Source organism: Daktulosphaira vitifoliae, unplaced genomic scaffold (assembly GCF_025091365.1).
Source record: "Daktulosphaira vitifoliae isolate Bord-2020 unplaced genomic scaffold, ASM2509136v1 Scaffold_1, whole genome shotgun sequence".
In the NCBI taxonomy this organism is placed as follows: Eukaryota; Metazoa; Arthropoda; class Insecta; order Hemiptera; family Phylloxeridae; genus Daktulosphaira; species Daktulosphaira vitifoliae.
Genome location: NW_026099572.1, coordinates 12,937,450 through 12,957,130, shown reverse-complemented (window position 1 = coordinate 12,957,130; position 19,681 = coordinate 12,937,450). Strand labels below are relative to the sequence as shown.

The following is a 19,681-nucleotide window of genomic DNA, read 5'->3' as shown; positions in this document are numbered from 1 at the left end:
AAAAAGTTATGGAAGTTTTAAGAAAAAAAAGTGAAAAAATTTCGAAAATTAGCGATTTTTAAATTTGTAATTTTTTTGGATATTTCCCCCATTTGCGGGGAACGAGGGAATTTTTTTCAATTTTTAAGGGTAATGTCTTCAACTAGATACAATTTGTGATCTTTTGACGTATCTTTGAAAGAAATCGGTCCAGTGAGAGCTGAGAAAAAGTGGCAACAGACATAAAAAAAAAAAAAAAAATAAAAAAATAAAAACACATCATAGTAAAATTAATACCTTCTTCGCTTCGCATCGAAGCTAAAAAGATCAGCAGACCGACTAGAAATTCTGACTTGAGAAAGCGATTAAAAAATGTATTACTTTGCAGAATCTATAATACTATTGATTTGTCGGTGTTAAAATTATTTTCATAATTAAAAAAGAATGGAATTTAAAAAGTTTTTTTAATTTATATTTCCACATTATTTTTTTTTTCACAAAGAAAAGTTTTAATTGAACTTTAATGAGTAATTTATAATATATATTTAAAAATAAAAATAGAATAGTGTGATCGATTTAAGGTAAGGTATACCTCAGAAACTATTGAACATTTTTAATTTTTTTTAAGCGAAAAAATAATTTAGTTTAAGTATCTCTTCAATAAAATGTAGGATAATCATTAGCACATTAACTAATTCTGGCAATCAAGTTTAATGCTTAAATAATAATTACTTGAAGTTTTAAATAATATTCTGATATTATAATCAACTATATGTCTTAATAGGGAAACGAATCTTAGATATCTTAAAGTATTACTCTTAGATTATACTAAATCAATGCCAAAATTCTTAAGAATTTTAGATGGCCCATTTGAAATTCTGGGATAATAGAAAATGGGAGACCTAATTAAATTTTATTCTACTATGCTAGTAATTGTACTCGCTGCTCTGCTTTTTATATTCTACTTTCGTTTTCGGACTAATTTTGAAATTATATTTTTGTTGCAATCATTTATTTTGACCCTACTCATGAAAAAATCTACTAAAAATGATGATAACTAATTTTCCATTGTTATATTCTCAATTTGCTCATAAAATGTATTTTGAAATTGAAAAATATTTATTGTTAAACTCAATATTATCAAAAATATAAATTTGTTGTTTTATAACCTCATTTATTTTATTCAGTTCTATGTTTTGTTACCCTAGCCAGTATTTAAGAAGACCAATTGTTATATTTATTGGAATACTCAGAAATATGGTCAAAATAAATTAACCTTTTAATAATTTGAATAGTATAGCCAGATCATTTTTCGAACTAATTCAATGTTATGTTTAACTGAAAAGCAGTCAATTTTTTTAATAGATAAAATCACCCTTACTAAGTATTTGGCAAATTTCAAGTCAGGCAATTAATATTTGTCACAATGGGCCACTATTATTTCCCGAATTATATATTTATGGGAAATCATTTAAATAAGTAATATTATAAAATATCCCGTATCTTATATAAATTTAAATATTTTCATATAGAAATATTTCTAAATAAGAATAATTTAATTAATTGGGATTTTTGCTCACTGTAAAATTTTACTAAATTTAACCTGACAAAGTATGACAATCAATTAAGCGATAACATCACTAGGTAATAGAATCACTAAGTGACAACATCAATAGGTAATAAGATCACTAGAAATATACAAGGGGATATTTCTCGGTTAACGTATTAGTATATGTTTAGCACTGATGATGGTAACATTTTTTTCGAAATTTTATACGTGATTTATTAGTCATTTTTATGGGTTAAATATTTTTTATTATATAATTAATATTTTTGAATTATAAATAATATTAGCCACAAATGATCAATCATCATTATATTTTATTTATTTTAATCACTATTTTATNAAATGATCAATCATCATTATATTTTATTTATTTTAATCACTATTTTATTGCTTTACTCAGTTAAGTATAATGTAAACTCTGACATAAATCTTATCTTATTAGAAAAATTGTATTTAATAAAACCGTTTAAAAATCAAATCGAAGCTTAAATAATTGGTACAAACAAATATGATCATAATAACGAATACAAGTATTACAAACTAGCATGACTGTTATAAATAATTTATGAAGTTTTTAAACTTGACTCAATGTAATGTTGCTTCCATGTAATTACTAAATTAAAAATTCATTTGGTTACAGCTTAAAGTTATAAATCTCGTTAATAACTTAAATTTTTTTTTGTTTCAAAGATAGCTTCCGGGCATACATAAATCGTTTTAAATGTGGTTTACATCTGGGATTATTATTTAAAATAGAATTACTTCCTCTTGAATTTAAGGGTTTCGAGAAATGGTAATTGTGTTTCATGATTATCTTTCCAAAGAGTCATTTTCAGAAGTGAGGAAAATTATTACATTCTACTCACCAATAAAAAGAAAAACGTGTCAGAAAGCTTTAACCAGCTTGCTTAGTCTCATAAGTTATTTAACACAGAACACTTTATCCATAAGTTATAGTTTAAATAAGTTTGATTTAGTTAATTTTAGCTTCGATGCGAAGCTGAGAAGGTATTAATTTTACTATGATGTGTTTTTTTATTTTTTTATTTTTTTTTTTGTGTCTGTGAACGCTCAATCTCAGCTCTCGCTGGACCGATTTTGATGAACAATATGTCAAAAGATCACAAATCGTATCTAGTCGAAGACATTACCCTCAAAAATTGAAAAAAATTCCCTCGTTCCCCGTAAACGGGGGAAATCCCCCAAAAAATTACAAATTTAAAAATCGCTAATTTTCGATATTTTTTCAATTTTTTTTACTTAAAATTGCCATAACTTTTTTAAAAATGACCGAATCAATATAATTTTTTTTTTTATAGATACCTTAGATAATTACCTATCATTTTATATATTTTTGTGAACATTTGACCCTTTAACAGCCCAAAGGATGGGGTTTCAAAATGGTAACTTTTTTACAAAAAATTAACTTTTTCAACTTAACTTTTGAAAATGTTCCGGAAAGACTGACAATTTTATATATACCTTAAATTAAAGCTAATGTAATATACTTTAATTTGAAAAAAAAAAATTTGACCTCTGGACTTGTCTTCATGGTGAAAATGACTACCGTATGCAAAAATATGCTATTTTTGTGAAAAAATTCTTGATATTATATTTTACATTTTTTAACATTATGTTGCTATAACTTTTTAAAAAATGCATGAATCAACTTTATTCTTTAATGATAAATACTTTATATATACTTCTTTCATTCGACATACTTTTTTTTAAAATCGGACCATTTCCCTTTATACAGGGGGGGTGCAAACCTTTTAAAATGCGTATAGAAAGTAGAACTTTTTCAACTTAACTTTTGAAAATGTTCCGGAAAGACTGACACTTTTATATATATCTTAAATTAAAGCTTATGTAATATACTTTAATTTGAAAAAAAAAAATTTGACCTCTGGACTTGTCTTCGTGGTGAAAACGGACATCAAAGTTAAAGAAAAACGTACGATTTCCGTGAAAAAAATCTCGATTTTATATGTTATATTATTTAATTTATATTTTATATAACTTTTGGAAAAATGTATGGATCAATATTATTATTTTTTTATAATAAATATTTATATACCCCTTTCATCTGGCACGCTTTTTTTGTAAATCGGATCATACCCCTTTAACAAGGGGGGTCAAAACTTTAAACATGCGTATTGTTACTAAGATATTTTCAATTTAATTTTTGAAAGTATTCCGGAAATACTGACACTTTTAAATATATCTTAAATTAAAGCTTATGTAATATACTTTAATTTGAAAAAAAAAAATTTGACCTCTGGACTTGTCTTCGTGGTGAAAACGGACATCAAAGTTAAAGAAAAACGTACGATTTCCGTGAAAAAAATCTCGATTTTATATGTTATATTATTTAATTTATATTTTATATAACTTTTGGAAAAATGTATGGATCAATATTATTATTTTTTTATAATAAATATTTATATACCCCTTTCATCTGGCACGCTTTTTTTGTAAATCGGATCATACCCCTTTAACAAGGGGGGTCAAAACTTTAAACATGCGTATTGTTACTACGATATTTTCAATTTAATTTTTGAAAGTATTCCGGAAATACTGACACTTTTAAATATATCTTAAATTAAAGCTTATGTAATATACTTTAATGTGAAAAAAAAAAATTTGACCTCTGGATTTGTCTTCATGGTAAAAATGACTACCGTATGCAAAAATATGCTATTTTTGTGTTAAAATTCTGGGTTTTGTATTTTATTTTATTTTAAAATACCTGACAAGGGGAGTACAGATTTTCATAAATATTATATAAATTAAAATTGATATAGTATAGATAGTTAAACTTATTTAAATATGTTTGTTTCTTTTAAGTCGAGAAAAATAACTTTGAAATTTGAACTAGCTTAAATAGCCAATTTTTCAACCGCCGGAAGCAACGTACGGTTGCCGAGTTGGTAAAATTTATGTTTTACACGCTTGGGGTACGAGGTTCCAACCCGCATATGGCAATGAATTTTTTGCATTTTTTCTTAATTCTTTTTAAGTTAGTATAAATTTTAACTCGTTTGATTTTTATCACATTTAGATTCAATAACTTCAATAAAGATCAAGGATCCCATCACTTTAGTCGCCCCTTGCAAGAAGAAATTTCTTATTCGTATTAAAATTATTTTACTATATTTTAAGTTTTCGCTTCGATGCAAAGCCGAGAAGATATTTTTTTGTGACTATCATTTATTTTCTCTGCTCTAACTTGACCTACTTTTTTCAACAATACGTCAAATTACTACAATTCGTATCTAGTTGAAGATATTACTCTCAAAAATTGAAAAAAAAATTCTAATTTATCAATTAAACAGTTAGTTATTACATCGTCTCCATAAAGACAATTAAAATCATTAATTTCTAATGTTTTCAAAATATTTATTAACGAATGAAGTTTGATATGATAGGTTTCAACTACAAAATTAAATCATTTTACTTTGTAATTTAATAATTTTATTACTCTGTTTGTGTGTGCTACTATTAGACTATAATATTCAAATTTTTTTCTAACGTGTTGCTATATAAATCATTTCTAAAAAAAATGATTGTTTTTTCTCCTGAATTAACAATTGATTTTTACAAATATAATCAAATTTTATAATAAACTCAATTGAGTAAATCTTTTTAACAACTTTGTTTTGATTGGTACATTTAGTTAAAGTAAATCATTAAAATTAATTAAGTTCTCAATATTTCAATTATAGAATCTTTTCAACAAACAACAAAAGTTCCTAGGAAATTATTACTATTACTTCTATTTAAGTTATCTATTACCATAAAAATGCAAAAAAATATTGAGCTTTTCTGATAAATTTACAATAAATAGTAATTATAAAACTTTCTGACTGCATATTGATCTTAACGATACAATTTTTTTAATTGTCATAAAATTTTCTATTTAATTATGTCAATGTCAAACTTACCAATTGAGCTAAAAGTTATGGTAAAATAAATTTTTTTTTTTTTTTATAAACATTTACAACAATCAACTTTAAACGATTAACAAAATTGGTTAAATATGTCATTTTCCTTATTTTTAACTTATTAATAATCAAATTAATATTAAATATTATATCAAATCAGTATTAATTTAAAACAATTTTTTTTGTTCTTAATTATTTTTTTTTATATGTAAAAACTATTTTTTAATAATATTAAAACTTAGAAGTTATAGAAAAAGTCTAATTGCACATTTTAAAACATCGCGAAAAGTTGATTTAGAATAGTATATTTTTGTTTCTGATGGAAGTTCCTTGTAGTCCAGTGTATAAAACTTATAACTTTGTTAATTGTTATAACTTTATCAAAAATGACCAAATCAGTATATTTTTTTTTATTTAGATGCATGTCTTTATCTATCATTTGGTTTTTTTTATAAATCTAACCCTTTACCTGCCCACAAGAGGGATTCAAAATATTAACTTTTTTTTTTTTAGTTAAAGTAAATCATTAAAATTAATTCAGTTCTGGATATTTCAATAGTAGAATCTTTTTAAATATCAAAAATTACTTAGAAATGATTACTATGATTTCTATTTAAGTGTTCTATTACGATAAAAATGCAAAAAATAATGAGTTTTTCTGATAAATTTACAATAAATAATAATTATAAAACTTTCTGACTGCATATTAATCTTAAAAATAACATTGTTTTAATTCTCATAAAATTTTCTATTTAATGATTCATTCTAGTCAACGAAGGAGTAATTTTGCAGAATAGCAGAAAAAATTCCCAACAAACTTTTTTTTTTTTTGTTTTAATTAGGCAATTGGTGGATTATTCCAAAAGCAACATCAACTCTTATTTCTTTAATTATATCATGATTAGTAGTTCTTTGATTTTAAAATATAATATTTGAATATATACTAATTATAATTATTAAATTTAGTATGAAATTGATATTTAATATTGTAATTTAAACGGAGAAATTATAAAAATAATAAAGAAGTTATATTTTGCTTTACTTTTACGTGTATAAAAATTTAAAGGGCTTGATACAATAATTTTCAATAAAAACTGTTTGTTACTATAAAAAAATGCACTGGACTACAAGGAACTTTCATCAGAAGCAAAAATATACTTTTCTAAATCAACTTTTCGCGTTGTTTTCAAATCTGCAAGTAGACTATTTCTATCACTTCTAATTTTTTATATTATTACTAATTATATATATAAAATAATAATTAAAAGAAAAAAAAATTTGTTTTCAAATTATTACTGATTTGATTTTTAATATGTTAAAAATAATCAGTCCAAATTTTCAATTTTAACCTATTTTTTTGGTTCTTTAAAGTTGATGAAAAATTTTTGATAAAGATTTATGAAAGTTTATAGTAAAATAAATTGAATATATTACCATAACTTTTAGCTCAATTACAAGTTTAAAATTGACATCTAGGCCAGTCAACAAAGGAAAAATTGCGGAAAAAATTTTGTTTTTTTAAAAGTTGAATTAAAATATGTATAATGACATACTAATAGTCCTCAAGATTGGAATTGAGCTTTTTTTTTAAATCCTCGCAAAAGTTCAAAAATATGAGCTTTCTTAATTTTCTCAAAAAAAAATATTTAACTTACAAAAAAAAGTTTCGCACAAAAGTTGTTTAAAAGACAATTATAAATAAAAATATAATCTTATATTTTTTCATTTAAACAAATATTTTTCGAGTTACATTACATTTAATATGAGTAATAAAATTTATATTCCATTTTTTTCATTTTACGGTTACTTTTTATCATGTTATACTTACATTAGACACAATGTTATAAATGCATATGTGTGTATGTGTGAGTTTATTTATTTATTGTATCATTAAAGTGTAGTGTATATTGAGATACAACCGATAGAGTAGGTAATTGATTTGACGCTATATTATTTAAACCCAACTAAACGCTAAATTGTACATTCCGAAATAACAATCATATTATGTCAATTGCCACCGGAATATCTGGTAATATTTTTCTTTTTCTTTGCCTTAATCCCAACTACTTGGGGTCGGGCACCCTTATCCTAAGATTCCACTTGACACGATCTCCCACATCTTCTACGCTCACATCAGCTGTCCTCAAATCGCATTCAATAGCATCCCTCCATCTCTTTTTTGGTCTTCCTCTATCTCTTCTTCCTTCAACATTCATTTCTATAACTGTTCTTACAGCTTTCGATTCTTCTTTCCTCATACCATGACTAAACAATCTAAGTCTATTTTCTGTCATCTTATCCACGATTGACGCAACACCTATACTTCCTCTTATATGCTCGTTCCTTATCCTATCTTCTCTAGTCACTCCACTCATCCAACTAAGCATTCTCATCTCTGCTACACTTATTCTCTGCTCTACTTTCTTATCAACCGCCCAACACTATTAACCATACATCATAGCTGGCCTCACAATTTCATACTAAATTTAAAAACTATAATTAGTATTTATTCATATATTATATTTTAAAATCAAAGAACTACTAATCAGGATATAATTAAAGAAATAAGAGTTCATGTTGCTTTTAAAATATTTCACCAATTTCTCTAAAGGAAACACTATCTACAGATTTGCATCGAAGCGTTTCTTATGATAGTGATTTTAATCACTGTCAGATATCATCTATACTTGTCCCATCTATGCCTCATCCACACTGTGCCTCGACCCCACTGTGCTACCGTTTTTTTTTAACGTAATAGTATAGCATTATCGTTGTTTAAAATCAACATTGAACAAATAGAATACATTCGAGAATTTTACGGTTAAACAGCAGTGTTATACTTAAGAAAAGAATCCATTTTATAGGTACAATTAACTCATTAAACAAAAATTTTTAATTTTTTTTTCGAACACGTAGTAAATGTAATTAAATAATTGATTAAGTGAAACATATCATGTGGTGTACTCAAACTTTATTTGAAAAAAGAAATCATTCTACCAGGTTCAAAATTCATTATGTTGGTTACCTAAACTATTTATATTATTTTTAGATTTATACAAGCCAAAATCCTAAATAGGATATTTGCCTGCCATGAGTAGACTCCGACAAAGTTAATTTCATAATATTAAAATAAAATACAACATACTATACTTTTTCAAATATTTACCATGAAAACTGATGAAAAATATTTATTAAACTCACAAGTACACTTTTAGCGATTTTTCTAATTAAAACACATTAAATTTTCGTTCATAAAAAATTTTATGATATAATTATAATAAGATATTGTCAACTGAATTTTTTCGCCTAATGTAATTTAAATCTTTGAATTAACACGGCTATAAACATGATTAAAAATATTAAGTTAAATTAAAAATAATTCTTGTCAGTATAATTTATTATTTGAAATAATCACGAAAAACATTTTAGTTGATCTATACAAGTACAAATATGATATTTAATTTACAAATGTTTATGATTCACTTCAATTTTTATAATATCCTTTTTCAAATAAAAAGATTCTATGTAATTATAAACATATTTTTAGGAGTTATTTAAAAATTTTAAATATAATAATGTCGACTGTTCTCTTAAAATATTAAAAATTATTATAGAAGTTACAAAATAATTTACTGAATACAAAACCATCAAATTTATAACATTCCTTTGACTTTTAAGGGATAATTAATAAAATAACAAGAAAAAATGTTGCGAACAATAAACTACATGTATTGAATATTTTTTTTAATACAACTATAAAAAACGAAGTTAAAGATTTTTTGAGCGTATTTCTTTAAATTTATTATTAATTATACAACGAAAAAAAATCGTAGTAAAAAATACTGTCAAAAATTACTAAGATTTTGAATAGATAACTAAAATTCAAAAACAGTATTCGGTACAGTTCAGTGATAAATTGATATACGCGCCATAAATTGATCACCATACTTCAAAAACTATTGATAGCTGTAAGTTAAGAAATCTATTAATAACGTAATATAGTATTAAAAGTTATTGGATGCTTTTCTATAGTGTCTAATCTTAAGTATTACTGTTTTGATGTTTGATCAGTACAACAATGATTCATTCTATCTATAGATAGTCACAACGTCGCTTCTTTTAACTGAACTAAGTAAACATTTATAGTGATAATGTGCTTGTGTATATAACTTTAGTACGGGCTAAAATTTTAGAACATCTGCGAAACTGTATACTAAAACGTACCAAAGATGTTCCAGCCTATAAAAGCTGTTGACATATCAACAAAGGATAACATCTGGTCCACCACCTAAGTACCGCCTTGAATTATTCAATTTGCCCGAGAGAGAAAAATTTTAAAACTGTTCTTATCTATATATACTCTATATATTACACATATCATTGCTTCAAGGAATTACGTTAAAATACTGAAGAACGTTAGTCACAAGTTTAACAGCTTAAGTGTATATGTTATAAAACCTCTTAAGAAAATCACCAACCCTAAATATAAAAATCTTATTAATATAGGTCTCTTTAAGAAATAATAAAACTTAATTTTTAAGAGGAATTTAATAATAAACATGCAAAGAAATTCCTTATTTTGTTTTACTCTTGCTAAACATTTAACAGATTATAAGAATGAGTTAAGTTACTGAAAAAATTGGACATCAGTTACAGTAATTTATTTAAATTTTATTTTTGTTCCTAATATATGATTTTACGCATATTGAAAAATAAAATCATCATCATCAATTACACTTATACTTTAAAACAATTACCTTCATTATTGTCGGAGTCTGCAATTTATAAATTGATTTCACCAAGAATACCTAGAAATAATAATAACAACTTTTTTATTAAAATAAAATCAATCAATTCATTAAATTGTACTAATATTAACGTAATAAGACAAAATAAGTGTATCGTTTCTTTCCATAACAATATTTCATTTATGTAACTAAACTTGTATTGTAATTACATATGGTATTTATTCATGTAAACTCATGAACATAAACTCAAATAAATTAACGCTACTTAGAGACTCTATTCAGAATAATAACTAGTTCAATATTATATGCTAGCAAATATTATATGTATATGAAAGTCTAAAAACATTATTTTAAAATAACACTTAGAATCTATTTAAGAGGCTCAGCCTGGCCTAGTGTGTAAAAACGTATGTTTCGGCGTACCGGTTCGATCCCTAAGGTGCCGACGAGATTTTTTTAGTGATTTTCTCTGATGGTATCTGTTCACTGGTGCGAGTCGGCCATAATACCCATCCCATCCATCATTGACCTAGCCAAGAACTATCTTTGACTCCCTAACATGTGAAGGAGGATCGACAATCTCTGTAGCATATTAAGTTCGAAAAATAGAAGAATGTAAAACTTCTATTTAAAATATTTATTTTAATTTATAACTAATTTTAAGATAAATGTTTACACTTCAATTTACTTGAACACAAATGACATTGATAAATGATGTTTACAATGTAAACATAAGAGAAACTATTTATTAACAAATAATTTTTCACAATTTATTAATGATTTTTAAATAGTTCAAATATTCTTTTTTCTATCAGTATAAATTTATTTTGCAAAAATATTTTGTTTACTTTTGATTTTATTTACAACTGATTAATATTTCTAAATACATATATTTTTTTTTTGCCAAATCAATTAGAAAACTCGATTTTTTAGAAATTATAAATAGATAGCCAATAATCAATATTACTTAACGGATTTTTTTTTAATATATTAAAGGAGTACATATTTATTCTTTTAATTTGTTAAAGGAATAAATATTTATTCATTTAATTTAATAAAGGAGTAAATATTTACTCCAACAAAAATATCATGTAATAAAGTTTAAGATTCCATTCATTTTTTTATTATTAAAAGTCTATGGTACAAAATCATGAAATTTTATACGTGAGTTTTACAGAATTCTAAACAAATACAGATTTTTTTTTTAAATTATTTTTATTGACATTAAGACAAACGGTTCAAAGTAATTAAAACTGTGAATAATTTATTTCAATGAGATATAAAACTTCTCTATTTAAAATTTATTCAAGGAAGTTTCTAAGCTAATTATTAGGAGACCTTTTAGTTTTAATTAAATATCATAATAAAAGAGGAAAAAACTAGGCATTATTAATCACATGAATATCTTATTTAAAATCTAATCTTCTCGCTACCTATAAACATTATAAATCATAATTTGAAAGCAGATTTAAATTTTTAATTTCCGGTCGTTTCAATCTGATAAAAGAAATAATATTGCTTGATATTATGAACCACGACACTTTGCTAATACAAATAATTATTATTTTTTATTTAAAATAATATAATATACATTTTTTTGTAATAGTTTGTACTTATAAAATGTATTTTAAAATTATCTCAATACCGTTAACGTTTTAGTAGAATAAATATTTAAAAAAGTATAATGATAATTTTTATTGACGACAGTTTAAAAAAAAATTGTGCATTTTTTCCATTTAAACACGATAAATTGAAACTATTAAATAACTATTAATAAATTGTTATTAAAACGTTATTAGAGTTCAGTATTATTTTAATTGTATATGAAATTAATATAATCTACATAGAGTGAATAATTTTACCTACATAAATTGGTATACTTCCCTGTAGTTAGTGTATATAGCCCGTGTAGTATTTATGAAATATTATATTGTAATAGAGATATCGAAAGGATAATATATACAGCAAGGTTATTATTGATAATCTATAATGAACCCAAGACGTTTTCTCTGTTAAGGAGAAGGTTTGACCCTCGAAGAATATTGTGATATTTCGCTTGCTTATGTATTTTTATAAAATAACGCTTGTAAGTGCTAATTCTATGTGGAGATTTTTGTTAAATCTTTTTACACGAATGTTCAAAAATGTATTAACATTTTTTGGTAATTTTAGAGATACATAAATATAATAAACAGTAATTTTTGCTATTTCAATTGAATTCGTATTCGCATACGAAACCACAAATTAATTAAACATTTTGACTATAATAGACTATAACAACACATATAATATCTATCGTTGAATTTGTGATTATTATTCTTAGGTTTAAAAATTCTAAACAAATTTTACTTAATTTTTATAGTAAACTTTTACATGATGTTAAGACATTAAAATTTTTTAATATCTCTAAGCAACTTATTTTAACGCCGAATTGGTTTTTTTTCTCAGATATGATGTTTATAATAATTAAAACTGTGCAAGGTGTATAAAATGTAAATTACTCATAATTGATATGTTACACATATTTTATACATGTTATTGAACAAAACTTCAATAATTTTTTTTAAAGATATAGCTAAAAAGGATAAAATTTTAAAAACCCAATTCGCAAATAAAAACTTTTGCGAGACCTTTTTTAACTTTTAATTTACATTAGTAAAATTACTACAATAACTACATTGTACATCATTCACTTTTGTTAATAGTAATATAAATTTACTATATTTAAGAATTTTTTAACAAATGGAAGACATTATATTGGTTTACTCAATTAAAATCCCTCAGGAAGTTAATTTTAATGATAGGATATAATTCAAACAGGGGAATAATTGAAATATTTAAAACTATAGCTAATATAATAGATTGCTAACATAAAGTACGATAATATTCAATTGTATATTTTACTACATAAACATAAAAGTCAAAATTCGAAATAATTAAAAGTATATTATAGCATTGTATTAATAATTTATTAGTGTAGTACTGCCCAATGTTTGGAATAGATAATCAAAAAGTTAATAAATATTCAAATCAGAATTTATACAAATGAGATGGAAAATGTTATTTATATAAAAACATAAAATAATTTGTTATTATATAGATAAAATGCTGATTTATTACCATTCATTAACAATTTTCTTTGCGTTTTTTCCTATCTTTCATTCATGCTACACTAGTTTTTAAGTTGTTGTCTTGATATAATGTATATAGTGTTCAGTAAGAATGGAAACGGGTTTCTATTGTTCTCATTGTATGTAACAATTTATCTGTTTCCTTACTTACTCAACACTCTGTATGATACTTATACATTTTTAATCTTCACAATTAAAAAAAAAGATAAAACAAAAATTAATATAAGACAATAATGAAACATACTATTTCAAAATAACAAAATATTTAAAATATTAATTTAAAACTAACCAATATTCGACTTAAAATGCCAAAAAAATTACTAAAAATACCTTGGATACCTATTTCAGGAACATTTTTTTCATTATCAACGATAAAACATAGTGAGTATGTGTTTAGTATTTATAATGTTTATATATTTTAGTTTTAAAATATTTTTTTTAAATATATTTTAAATTTTAAACACAAGTGATGAATTTTTATTAGATACGTACTAATATTCAAGTTATGTTGAAAATTAACCTTTGTTAACAACTTTTAGACCAGTACTTAATTACTATTTTAGAATTTGTGTAGTTAAATTATTTAAAATAAATAATGCATTCCATTTTTCTTAATTTATATCAAGTGAATTAAATTAACAATCAATGAATTTATACAAATTAGTAATAAATTAATGTTATTAAAAGGAATATATTGATCAAAATAAATATTTTAATATTAAATATCAAGTTGTATGAATTTAAAATTTAATATATTTATTTGTATTATTATAAATTGCAAACAATCGTGAACTTAAACGTTATGAAACGCTCACGTTGTTCTTAAATATTCATCGATCAATAAAATTTTGACCATATACCTAATAGAGCAATAGAATTCGTTTAATGAACATTTACTTTCGCGGAACAATAGAATTTTTACCGCATACCTAAAAAACAATAGAATCCGCCCGTAACGGCCAACCGCAATACGCGATAATCTATTTTTTTTGACTCTCTGTAAAGAAGTTCCACTTCAAAAATTATATCTTTTCTTTTTAACTATTCTAAAATTATATCATATAGGTTAATGAATTATATAAAATGTGGGACTGTTTCATCAACTTTAATAAATTTATTGGATCTTTAAAGTTGAGTATGAATGCCATTTTTAAAATAAAAATTGGAACTTTAGAACAATGCATTGTTGTTTTAGTTTAAATTACAATTATGAAATTTTCACAAAAAATAATTGATTTTATAAGGATTTAAAAATTATTAAATTTTGTGAATTTTGAATACATACGCATCAGACGATTTAAATGACAAATGGTGAAAAGACACGCGACGAAATTTCATATAAGATAACAAAATAACCTCAATAATAATCAAAATTTACTTAGTCCCTTCTTTCTCTCGGGTACATATACAGGGTGATTTTTTTATCATAACCCACTTAATTACTTACAGAATAATAATAATTTAAACATTTTTTTTTTTTATTATCTTTAGTTACACATTATTCTTGAATTATTAACTATGTAATACTTTTTAAGTTCATCCCTTATGCCTGGTAAGGGTGTAAACTTGGTTTTTTTAAATGGTAACACATATTTTTAATTTAATGAAATGTTTAAGTTTTTAATTTAATAATAAATGGCATTTGAATTTTTAATATAACTTAATTCGTTTATTAGATATAATCATTTAAAGTTTCAAATTTTTGAATTTTTGAATTAATATACAGGTATAATACACAAGGGATTACAAATACAGGTAGCTAATTGGTTTTTTATAACATCGATATTAGCAGGTACACAGCATTGTTATTATCAATTGTAGTAAGGCACATTGTTATGAGTTTATAAATACACTAACTGACAATACAGAAAGTATATCTATTGATAATCATAATTGATAATAAACAATCCGTGACTGAGACAGCAATGTCATAAAAATCCAATTAGCTACTTGTATTTACAATCCCATGTGTATTATACATGTATATTAACTCAAAATTTTGAAACTTTAAATGTTTATATCTAATAAGCTAATAAAGTTATATTAAAAATTCAAATGCCATTTACTTTCAAATTAAAAACTCAAACATTTTATTAAATTAAAAATATATGTTACCATTTAAAAAAAACGAATATCTATTGTACTCATTGTTTGTAACAATTTAACTGTTTCCTAACTTACTGAACACCCTATATACAGGTGTTCATTAAGTAAGAAAACAAGGGGTCTATTTTTGAATCGTCCGTTCACTAACGTATACGTTCAGATTTTATTTTATACAGATTAAACAAACAATGTTACAAACAATGAGAACAATAGAAACCCGTTTCCTGACTTACTGAACACCTGTATAGATTTATATGGCGAATTGTTCTTCATGAACACGTTCGGAACGTATGAAATATCGAACGGACGGTCGTGTGTAACAATAGAAAGGTTTGGCCCTTATACTTACCTTTTAGGTAAATATATTTACCTAAAATATAATTTTAAATTAACGTTATATTTATTTAATTATTATATTAATTAATAATATAATAAATAAATGAATAAAATAAAATAATAATATAAAATATAAAATATATGTAGCACTTTATATTCGAAAATTATAGTGTTGTTTTAAAGTATATTAATAATTTTATTATTATGCAATTGGAAATAAATTTTTTTTTAGAATTTGTGTAATTAAATTATTTATATAATTTTGGCAAATTACTTAAACTAAATTCACATCAAGTTAAATTTACAAATTATAAATGTATGTGTTAGTAATAAACTATTGTTATTAAAAAGTAATATGTCAAAAATAAATATTTTAATATTAAAAATCAAGTTGTATAAATTAAAAATTCGACATAATAATTTATATTATTATAGTGAATTGCCAACAATCATGGAACTTAAACATTTATCGAACAATACCTAGAAGGCCATAAACCTAATAGAACAATAGAATCCGTTCGATGAACGTTTACTTTCGCGGAACAATAGAATTTTTACCTCATACCTAAAAAACAATAGAATCCGTTCACGAACGTATACGTTCAGATTTTATTCTACAGGGTGTTCAGTAAGTCAGGAAACGGGTTTCTATTGTTCTCATTGCTTGTAACAATGAGAACAATAGAAACCCGTTTCCTGACTTACTGAACACCCTGTATAACGAACATTATTCATGAACATGTTCGAAACGTATGAAACAACGAACGGACGACCGTTTAGAACAACAAAAAACGTTCGTCATAACGAATGATAGGAACCATTCGATAACGAACGGCGGGTCAAACGGACGGTCATTAATAAAAATAGAAAGGTTTGACCCTTACACTTGCCTTTTAGATAAACATATTTACCTAAAATATAATTTTGAATTAAAATCGTTTTAATTAATTAAATTTATTAAACAAATCAATTATTCTTAGAAGTAGCTATAATCGGAAATTTTTAACTTAATTGACTTAGGAACATAAAAAAAATATTTGATATATATTTTTATTAATAAAATTTATTTATTATAATAAATATTCTTACAATTAATTATGTTGTTATACAAAACATGAATTAGTTTATAAAAATGATTGAAATTTACAAACAAAAACTTTTAGTTAAATATTAAAAATTACTTAAAATAGTGTTATTAAATATATATATATATATATATAATACACAATTCTTAAACTATATCAACCACTAGTTGATCATTAAATATTATTATTAAAAATTGTTAGGTATGTTTATGTATGTATTTTATGTTATCATATTTAAAAAATTAAGTTGTTATTTTAACATTTATTTTTTATATCTTATAACATTAAATTTATATTTGAATTTCATGGGCCTCTCACATAATATTCAAGTTCAAATACAGCGCACCTCTTTGAAGAACTATAATTTTAATAATTAACGCAAATTACATTTTAAATATAAAATGAATATATATATATATATATATATATTATATACTTATAAAAGTATTTATTTATTAATGGATTCTTTAAATTCATTCGTAAAATACGATTAAAGATGCTTTTTAAATTCATTTATAAAATGTGTTTCCATATTATTTCAAGGCAATTTACAGCGCATCAATGATACATAATACTTGTTTACTGTTTATTTAAGTGCAGCAAAACCTTTTTTTGAGATAAATGAGTAATAAAAACAAAAATCATACCATTTAATACAATTCCCATGATAAATGCAACAATAAAATACCTTGTATACATTTATATTAAAAACAAAAAATTGAGTTTTAAATTCTACATAGCTATTTTATTGTTTCACTTTTAGCTTCGATGCGAAGCTGAGAAGGTATTGGTTTTACTATGATGTGTTTTTTTTTTTTGTGTGTCTGTTACCACTTTTTCTCAGCTCTCACCGAACGGATTTCCTTCAACCATACGTCAAAAGATCACAAATCGTATCTAGTCGAAGACATTACCCTTCAAAATTGAAAAAAATTCCCTCGTTCCCCGTAAATGGGGGAAACCTCCAAAAAAATTACAAATTTAAAAATTGCTAATTTTCGAAATTTTTTAAATTTTTTTTACTAAAAACTGCCGTTACTTTTTCACAAAAAATTAACTTTTTCAACTTAACTTTTGAAAATGTTCCAGAAGGTCTGACACTTTTATATACATCTTAAATTAAAGCTAATGTAATATACTTTAATTTGAAAAAAAAAAATTTGACCTCTGGACTTGTCTTCGTGGTGAAAGTTGACATCAAAGTTAATAAAAAATTACGATTTTTGTAAAATAATTTTTTTTTATATTTTTAACTTAATAATGCTCTAACTTTTTCAAAAATGAACATATCAATATAATTTTTTTTTATATAGATGCTTGATGTCTTTACTTATCATTTGGTATATTTTTTTTGTAAATCTGACACTTAACCTGCCCACAGGGGGGGATTTAAAATGACAACTTTTTCACAAAAAATTAACTTTTTCAACTTAACTTTTGAAAATGTTCCGGAAGGTCTGACACTTTTATATATATCTTAAATTGAAGCTTATGTAATATACTTTAATTTAAAAAAAAAAAAATTGACCACTGGACTTGTCTTCGTGGTGAAAGTTGACATCAAAGTTAATAAAAAATTACGATTTTTGTAAAATAATTTTTTTTTATATTTTTAACTTAATAATGCTCTATCTTTTTCAAAAATGAACATATCAATATAATTTTTTTTTATATAGATGCTTGATGTCTTTACCTATCATTTGGTATATTTTTTTTGTAAATCTGACACTTTATCTGCCCACAGGGGGGGATTTAAAATGACAACTTTTTCACAAAAAATTAACTTTTTCAACTTAACTTTTGAAAATGTTCCGGAAGGTCTGACACTTTTATATATATCTTAAATTAAAGCTAATGTAATGTACTTTAATTTGAAAAAAAAAAATTTGACCTCTGGACTTGTCTTCATGGTGAAAACGGCTACCGAATGCTATTTTTGTGTGAAAATTTTCGATTTTATAATTTACATTTTTTACTTTAAAGTGCTATAACTTTTTAAAAAATGTATGGATCAATACAATTTTTTCATGAGAAGTAGTATTTATATACATCTTTCATTGGATATACTTTTTTTTTAAATCAGACTATTTCCCTATATATGGGGGGGCTTCAAATATAAAAAATGCATATAGAAAGTAGAACTTTTTCAACTTAACTTTTGAAAATGTTCCGGAAGGTCTGACACTTTTATATATATCTTAAATTGTAGCTTATGTAATATACTTTAATTTTAAAAAAAAAAATTTGACCTCTGGACTTGTCTTCGTGGTGAAAGTTGACATCAAAGTTAATAAAAAATTACGATTTTTGTAAAATAATTTTTTTTTATATTTTTAACTTAATAATGCTCTAACTTTTTCAAAAATGAACATATTAATATAATTTTTTTTTATATAGATGCTTGATGTTTTTACTTATCATTTGGTATATTTTTTTTGTAAATCTGACGCTTAACCTGACCACAAGGGGGGGATTTAAAATGACAACTTTTTTACAAAAATTTAACTTTTTCAACTTAACTTTTGAAAATGTTCCGGAAGGTCTGACACTTTTATATATATCTTAAATTAAAGCTAATGTAATATACTTTAATTTGAAAAAAAAAAATTTGACCTCTGGACTTGTCTTCACGGCGAAAATGGCTACCGAATGCTATTTTCGTGTGAAAATTCTCGATTTTATTATTTATATTATATTTAACTTTATAATGCTATAACTTATTGAAAAGTTTATGGATCCACACAATTTTTTTATGAGAAATAATATTTTTTAATAAACCCTTTTT

General features: G+C 23.9%; 1 protein-coding gene across 5 annotated transcripts in view; it reads right to left on the bottom strand.

Annotated features, from left to right (window-relative positions):
• LOC126894728 (leucine-rich repeat-containing protein 4C-like) overlaps window positions 1-19,681 on the bottom strand; it is a 92,876-nt gene that overhangs the window by 52,307 nt on the left and 20,888 nt on the right. For all 5 annotated transcript variants that reach the window (XR_007701491.1, XR_007701492.1, XR_007701490.1 and 2 more), the window contains exon 2: window positions 10,248-10,298. The gene's annotated coding sequence lies outside the window, so the exon portion shown is untranslated. The remainder of the gene's footprint in view (window positions 1-10,247; window positions 10,299-19,681) is intronic.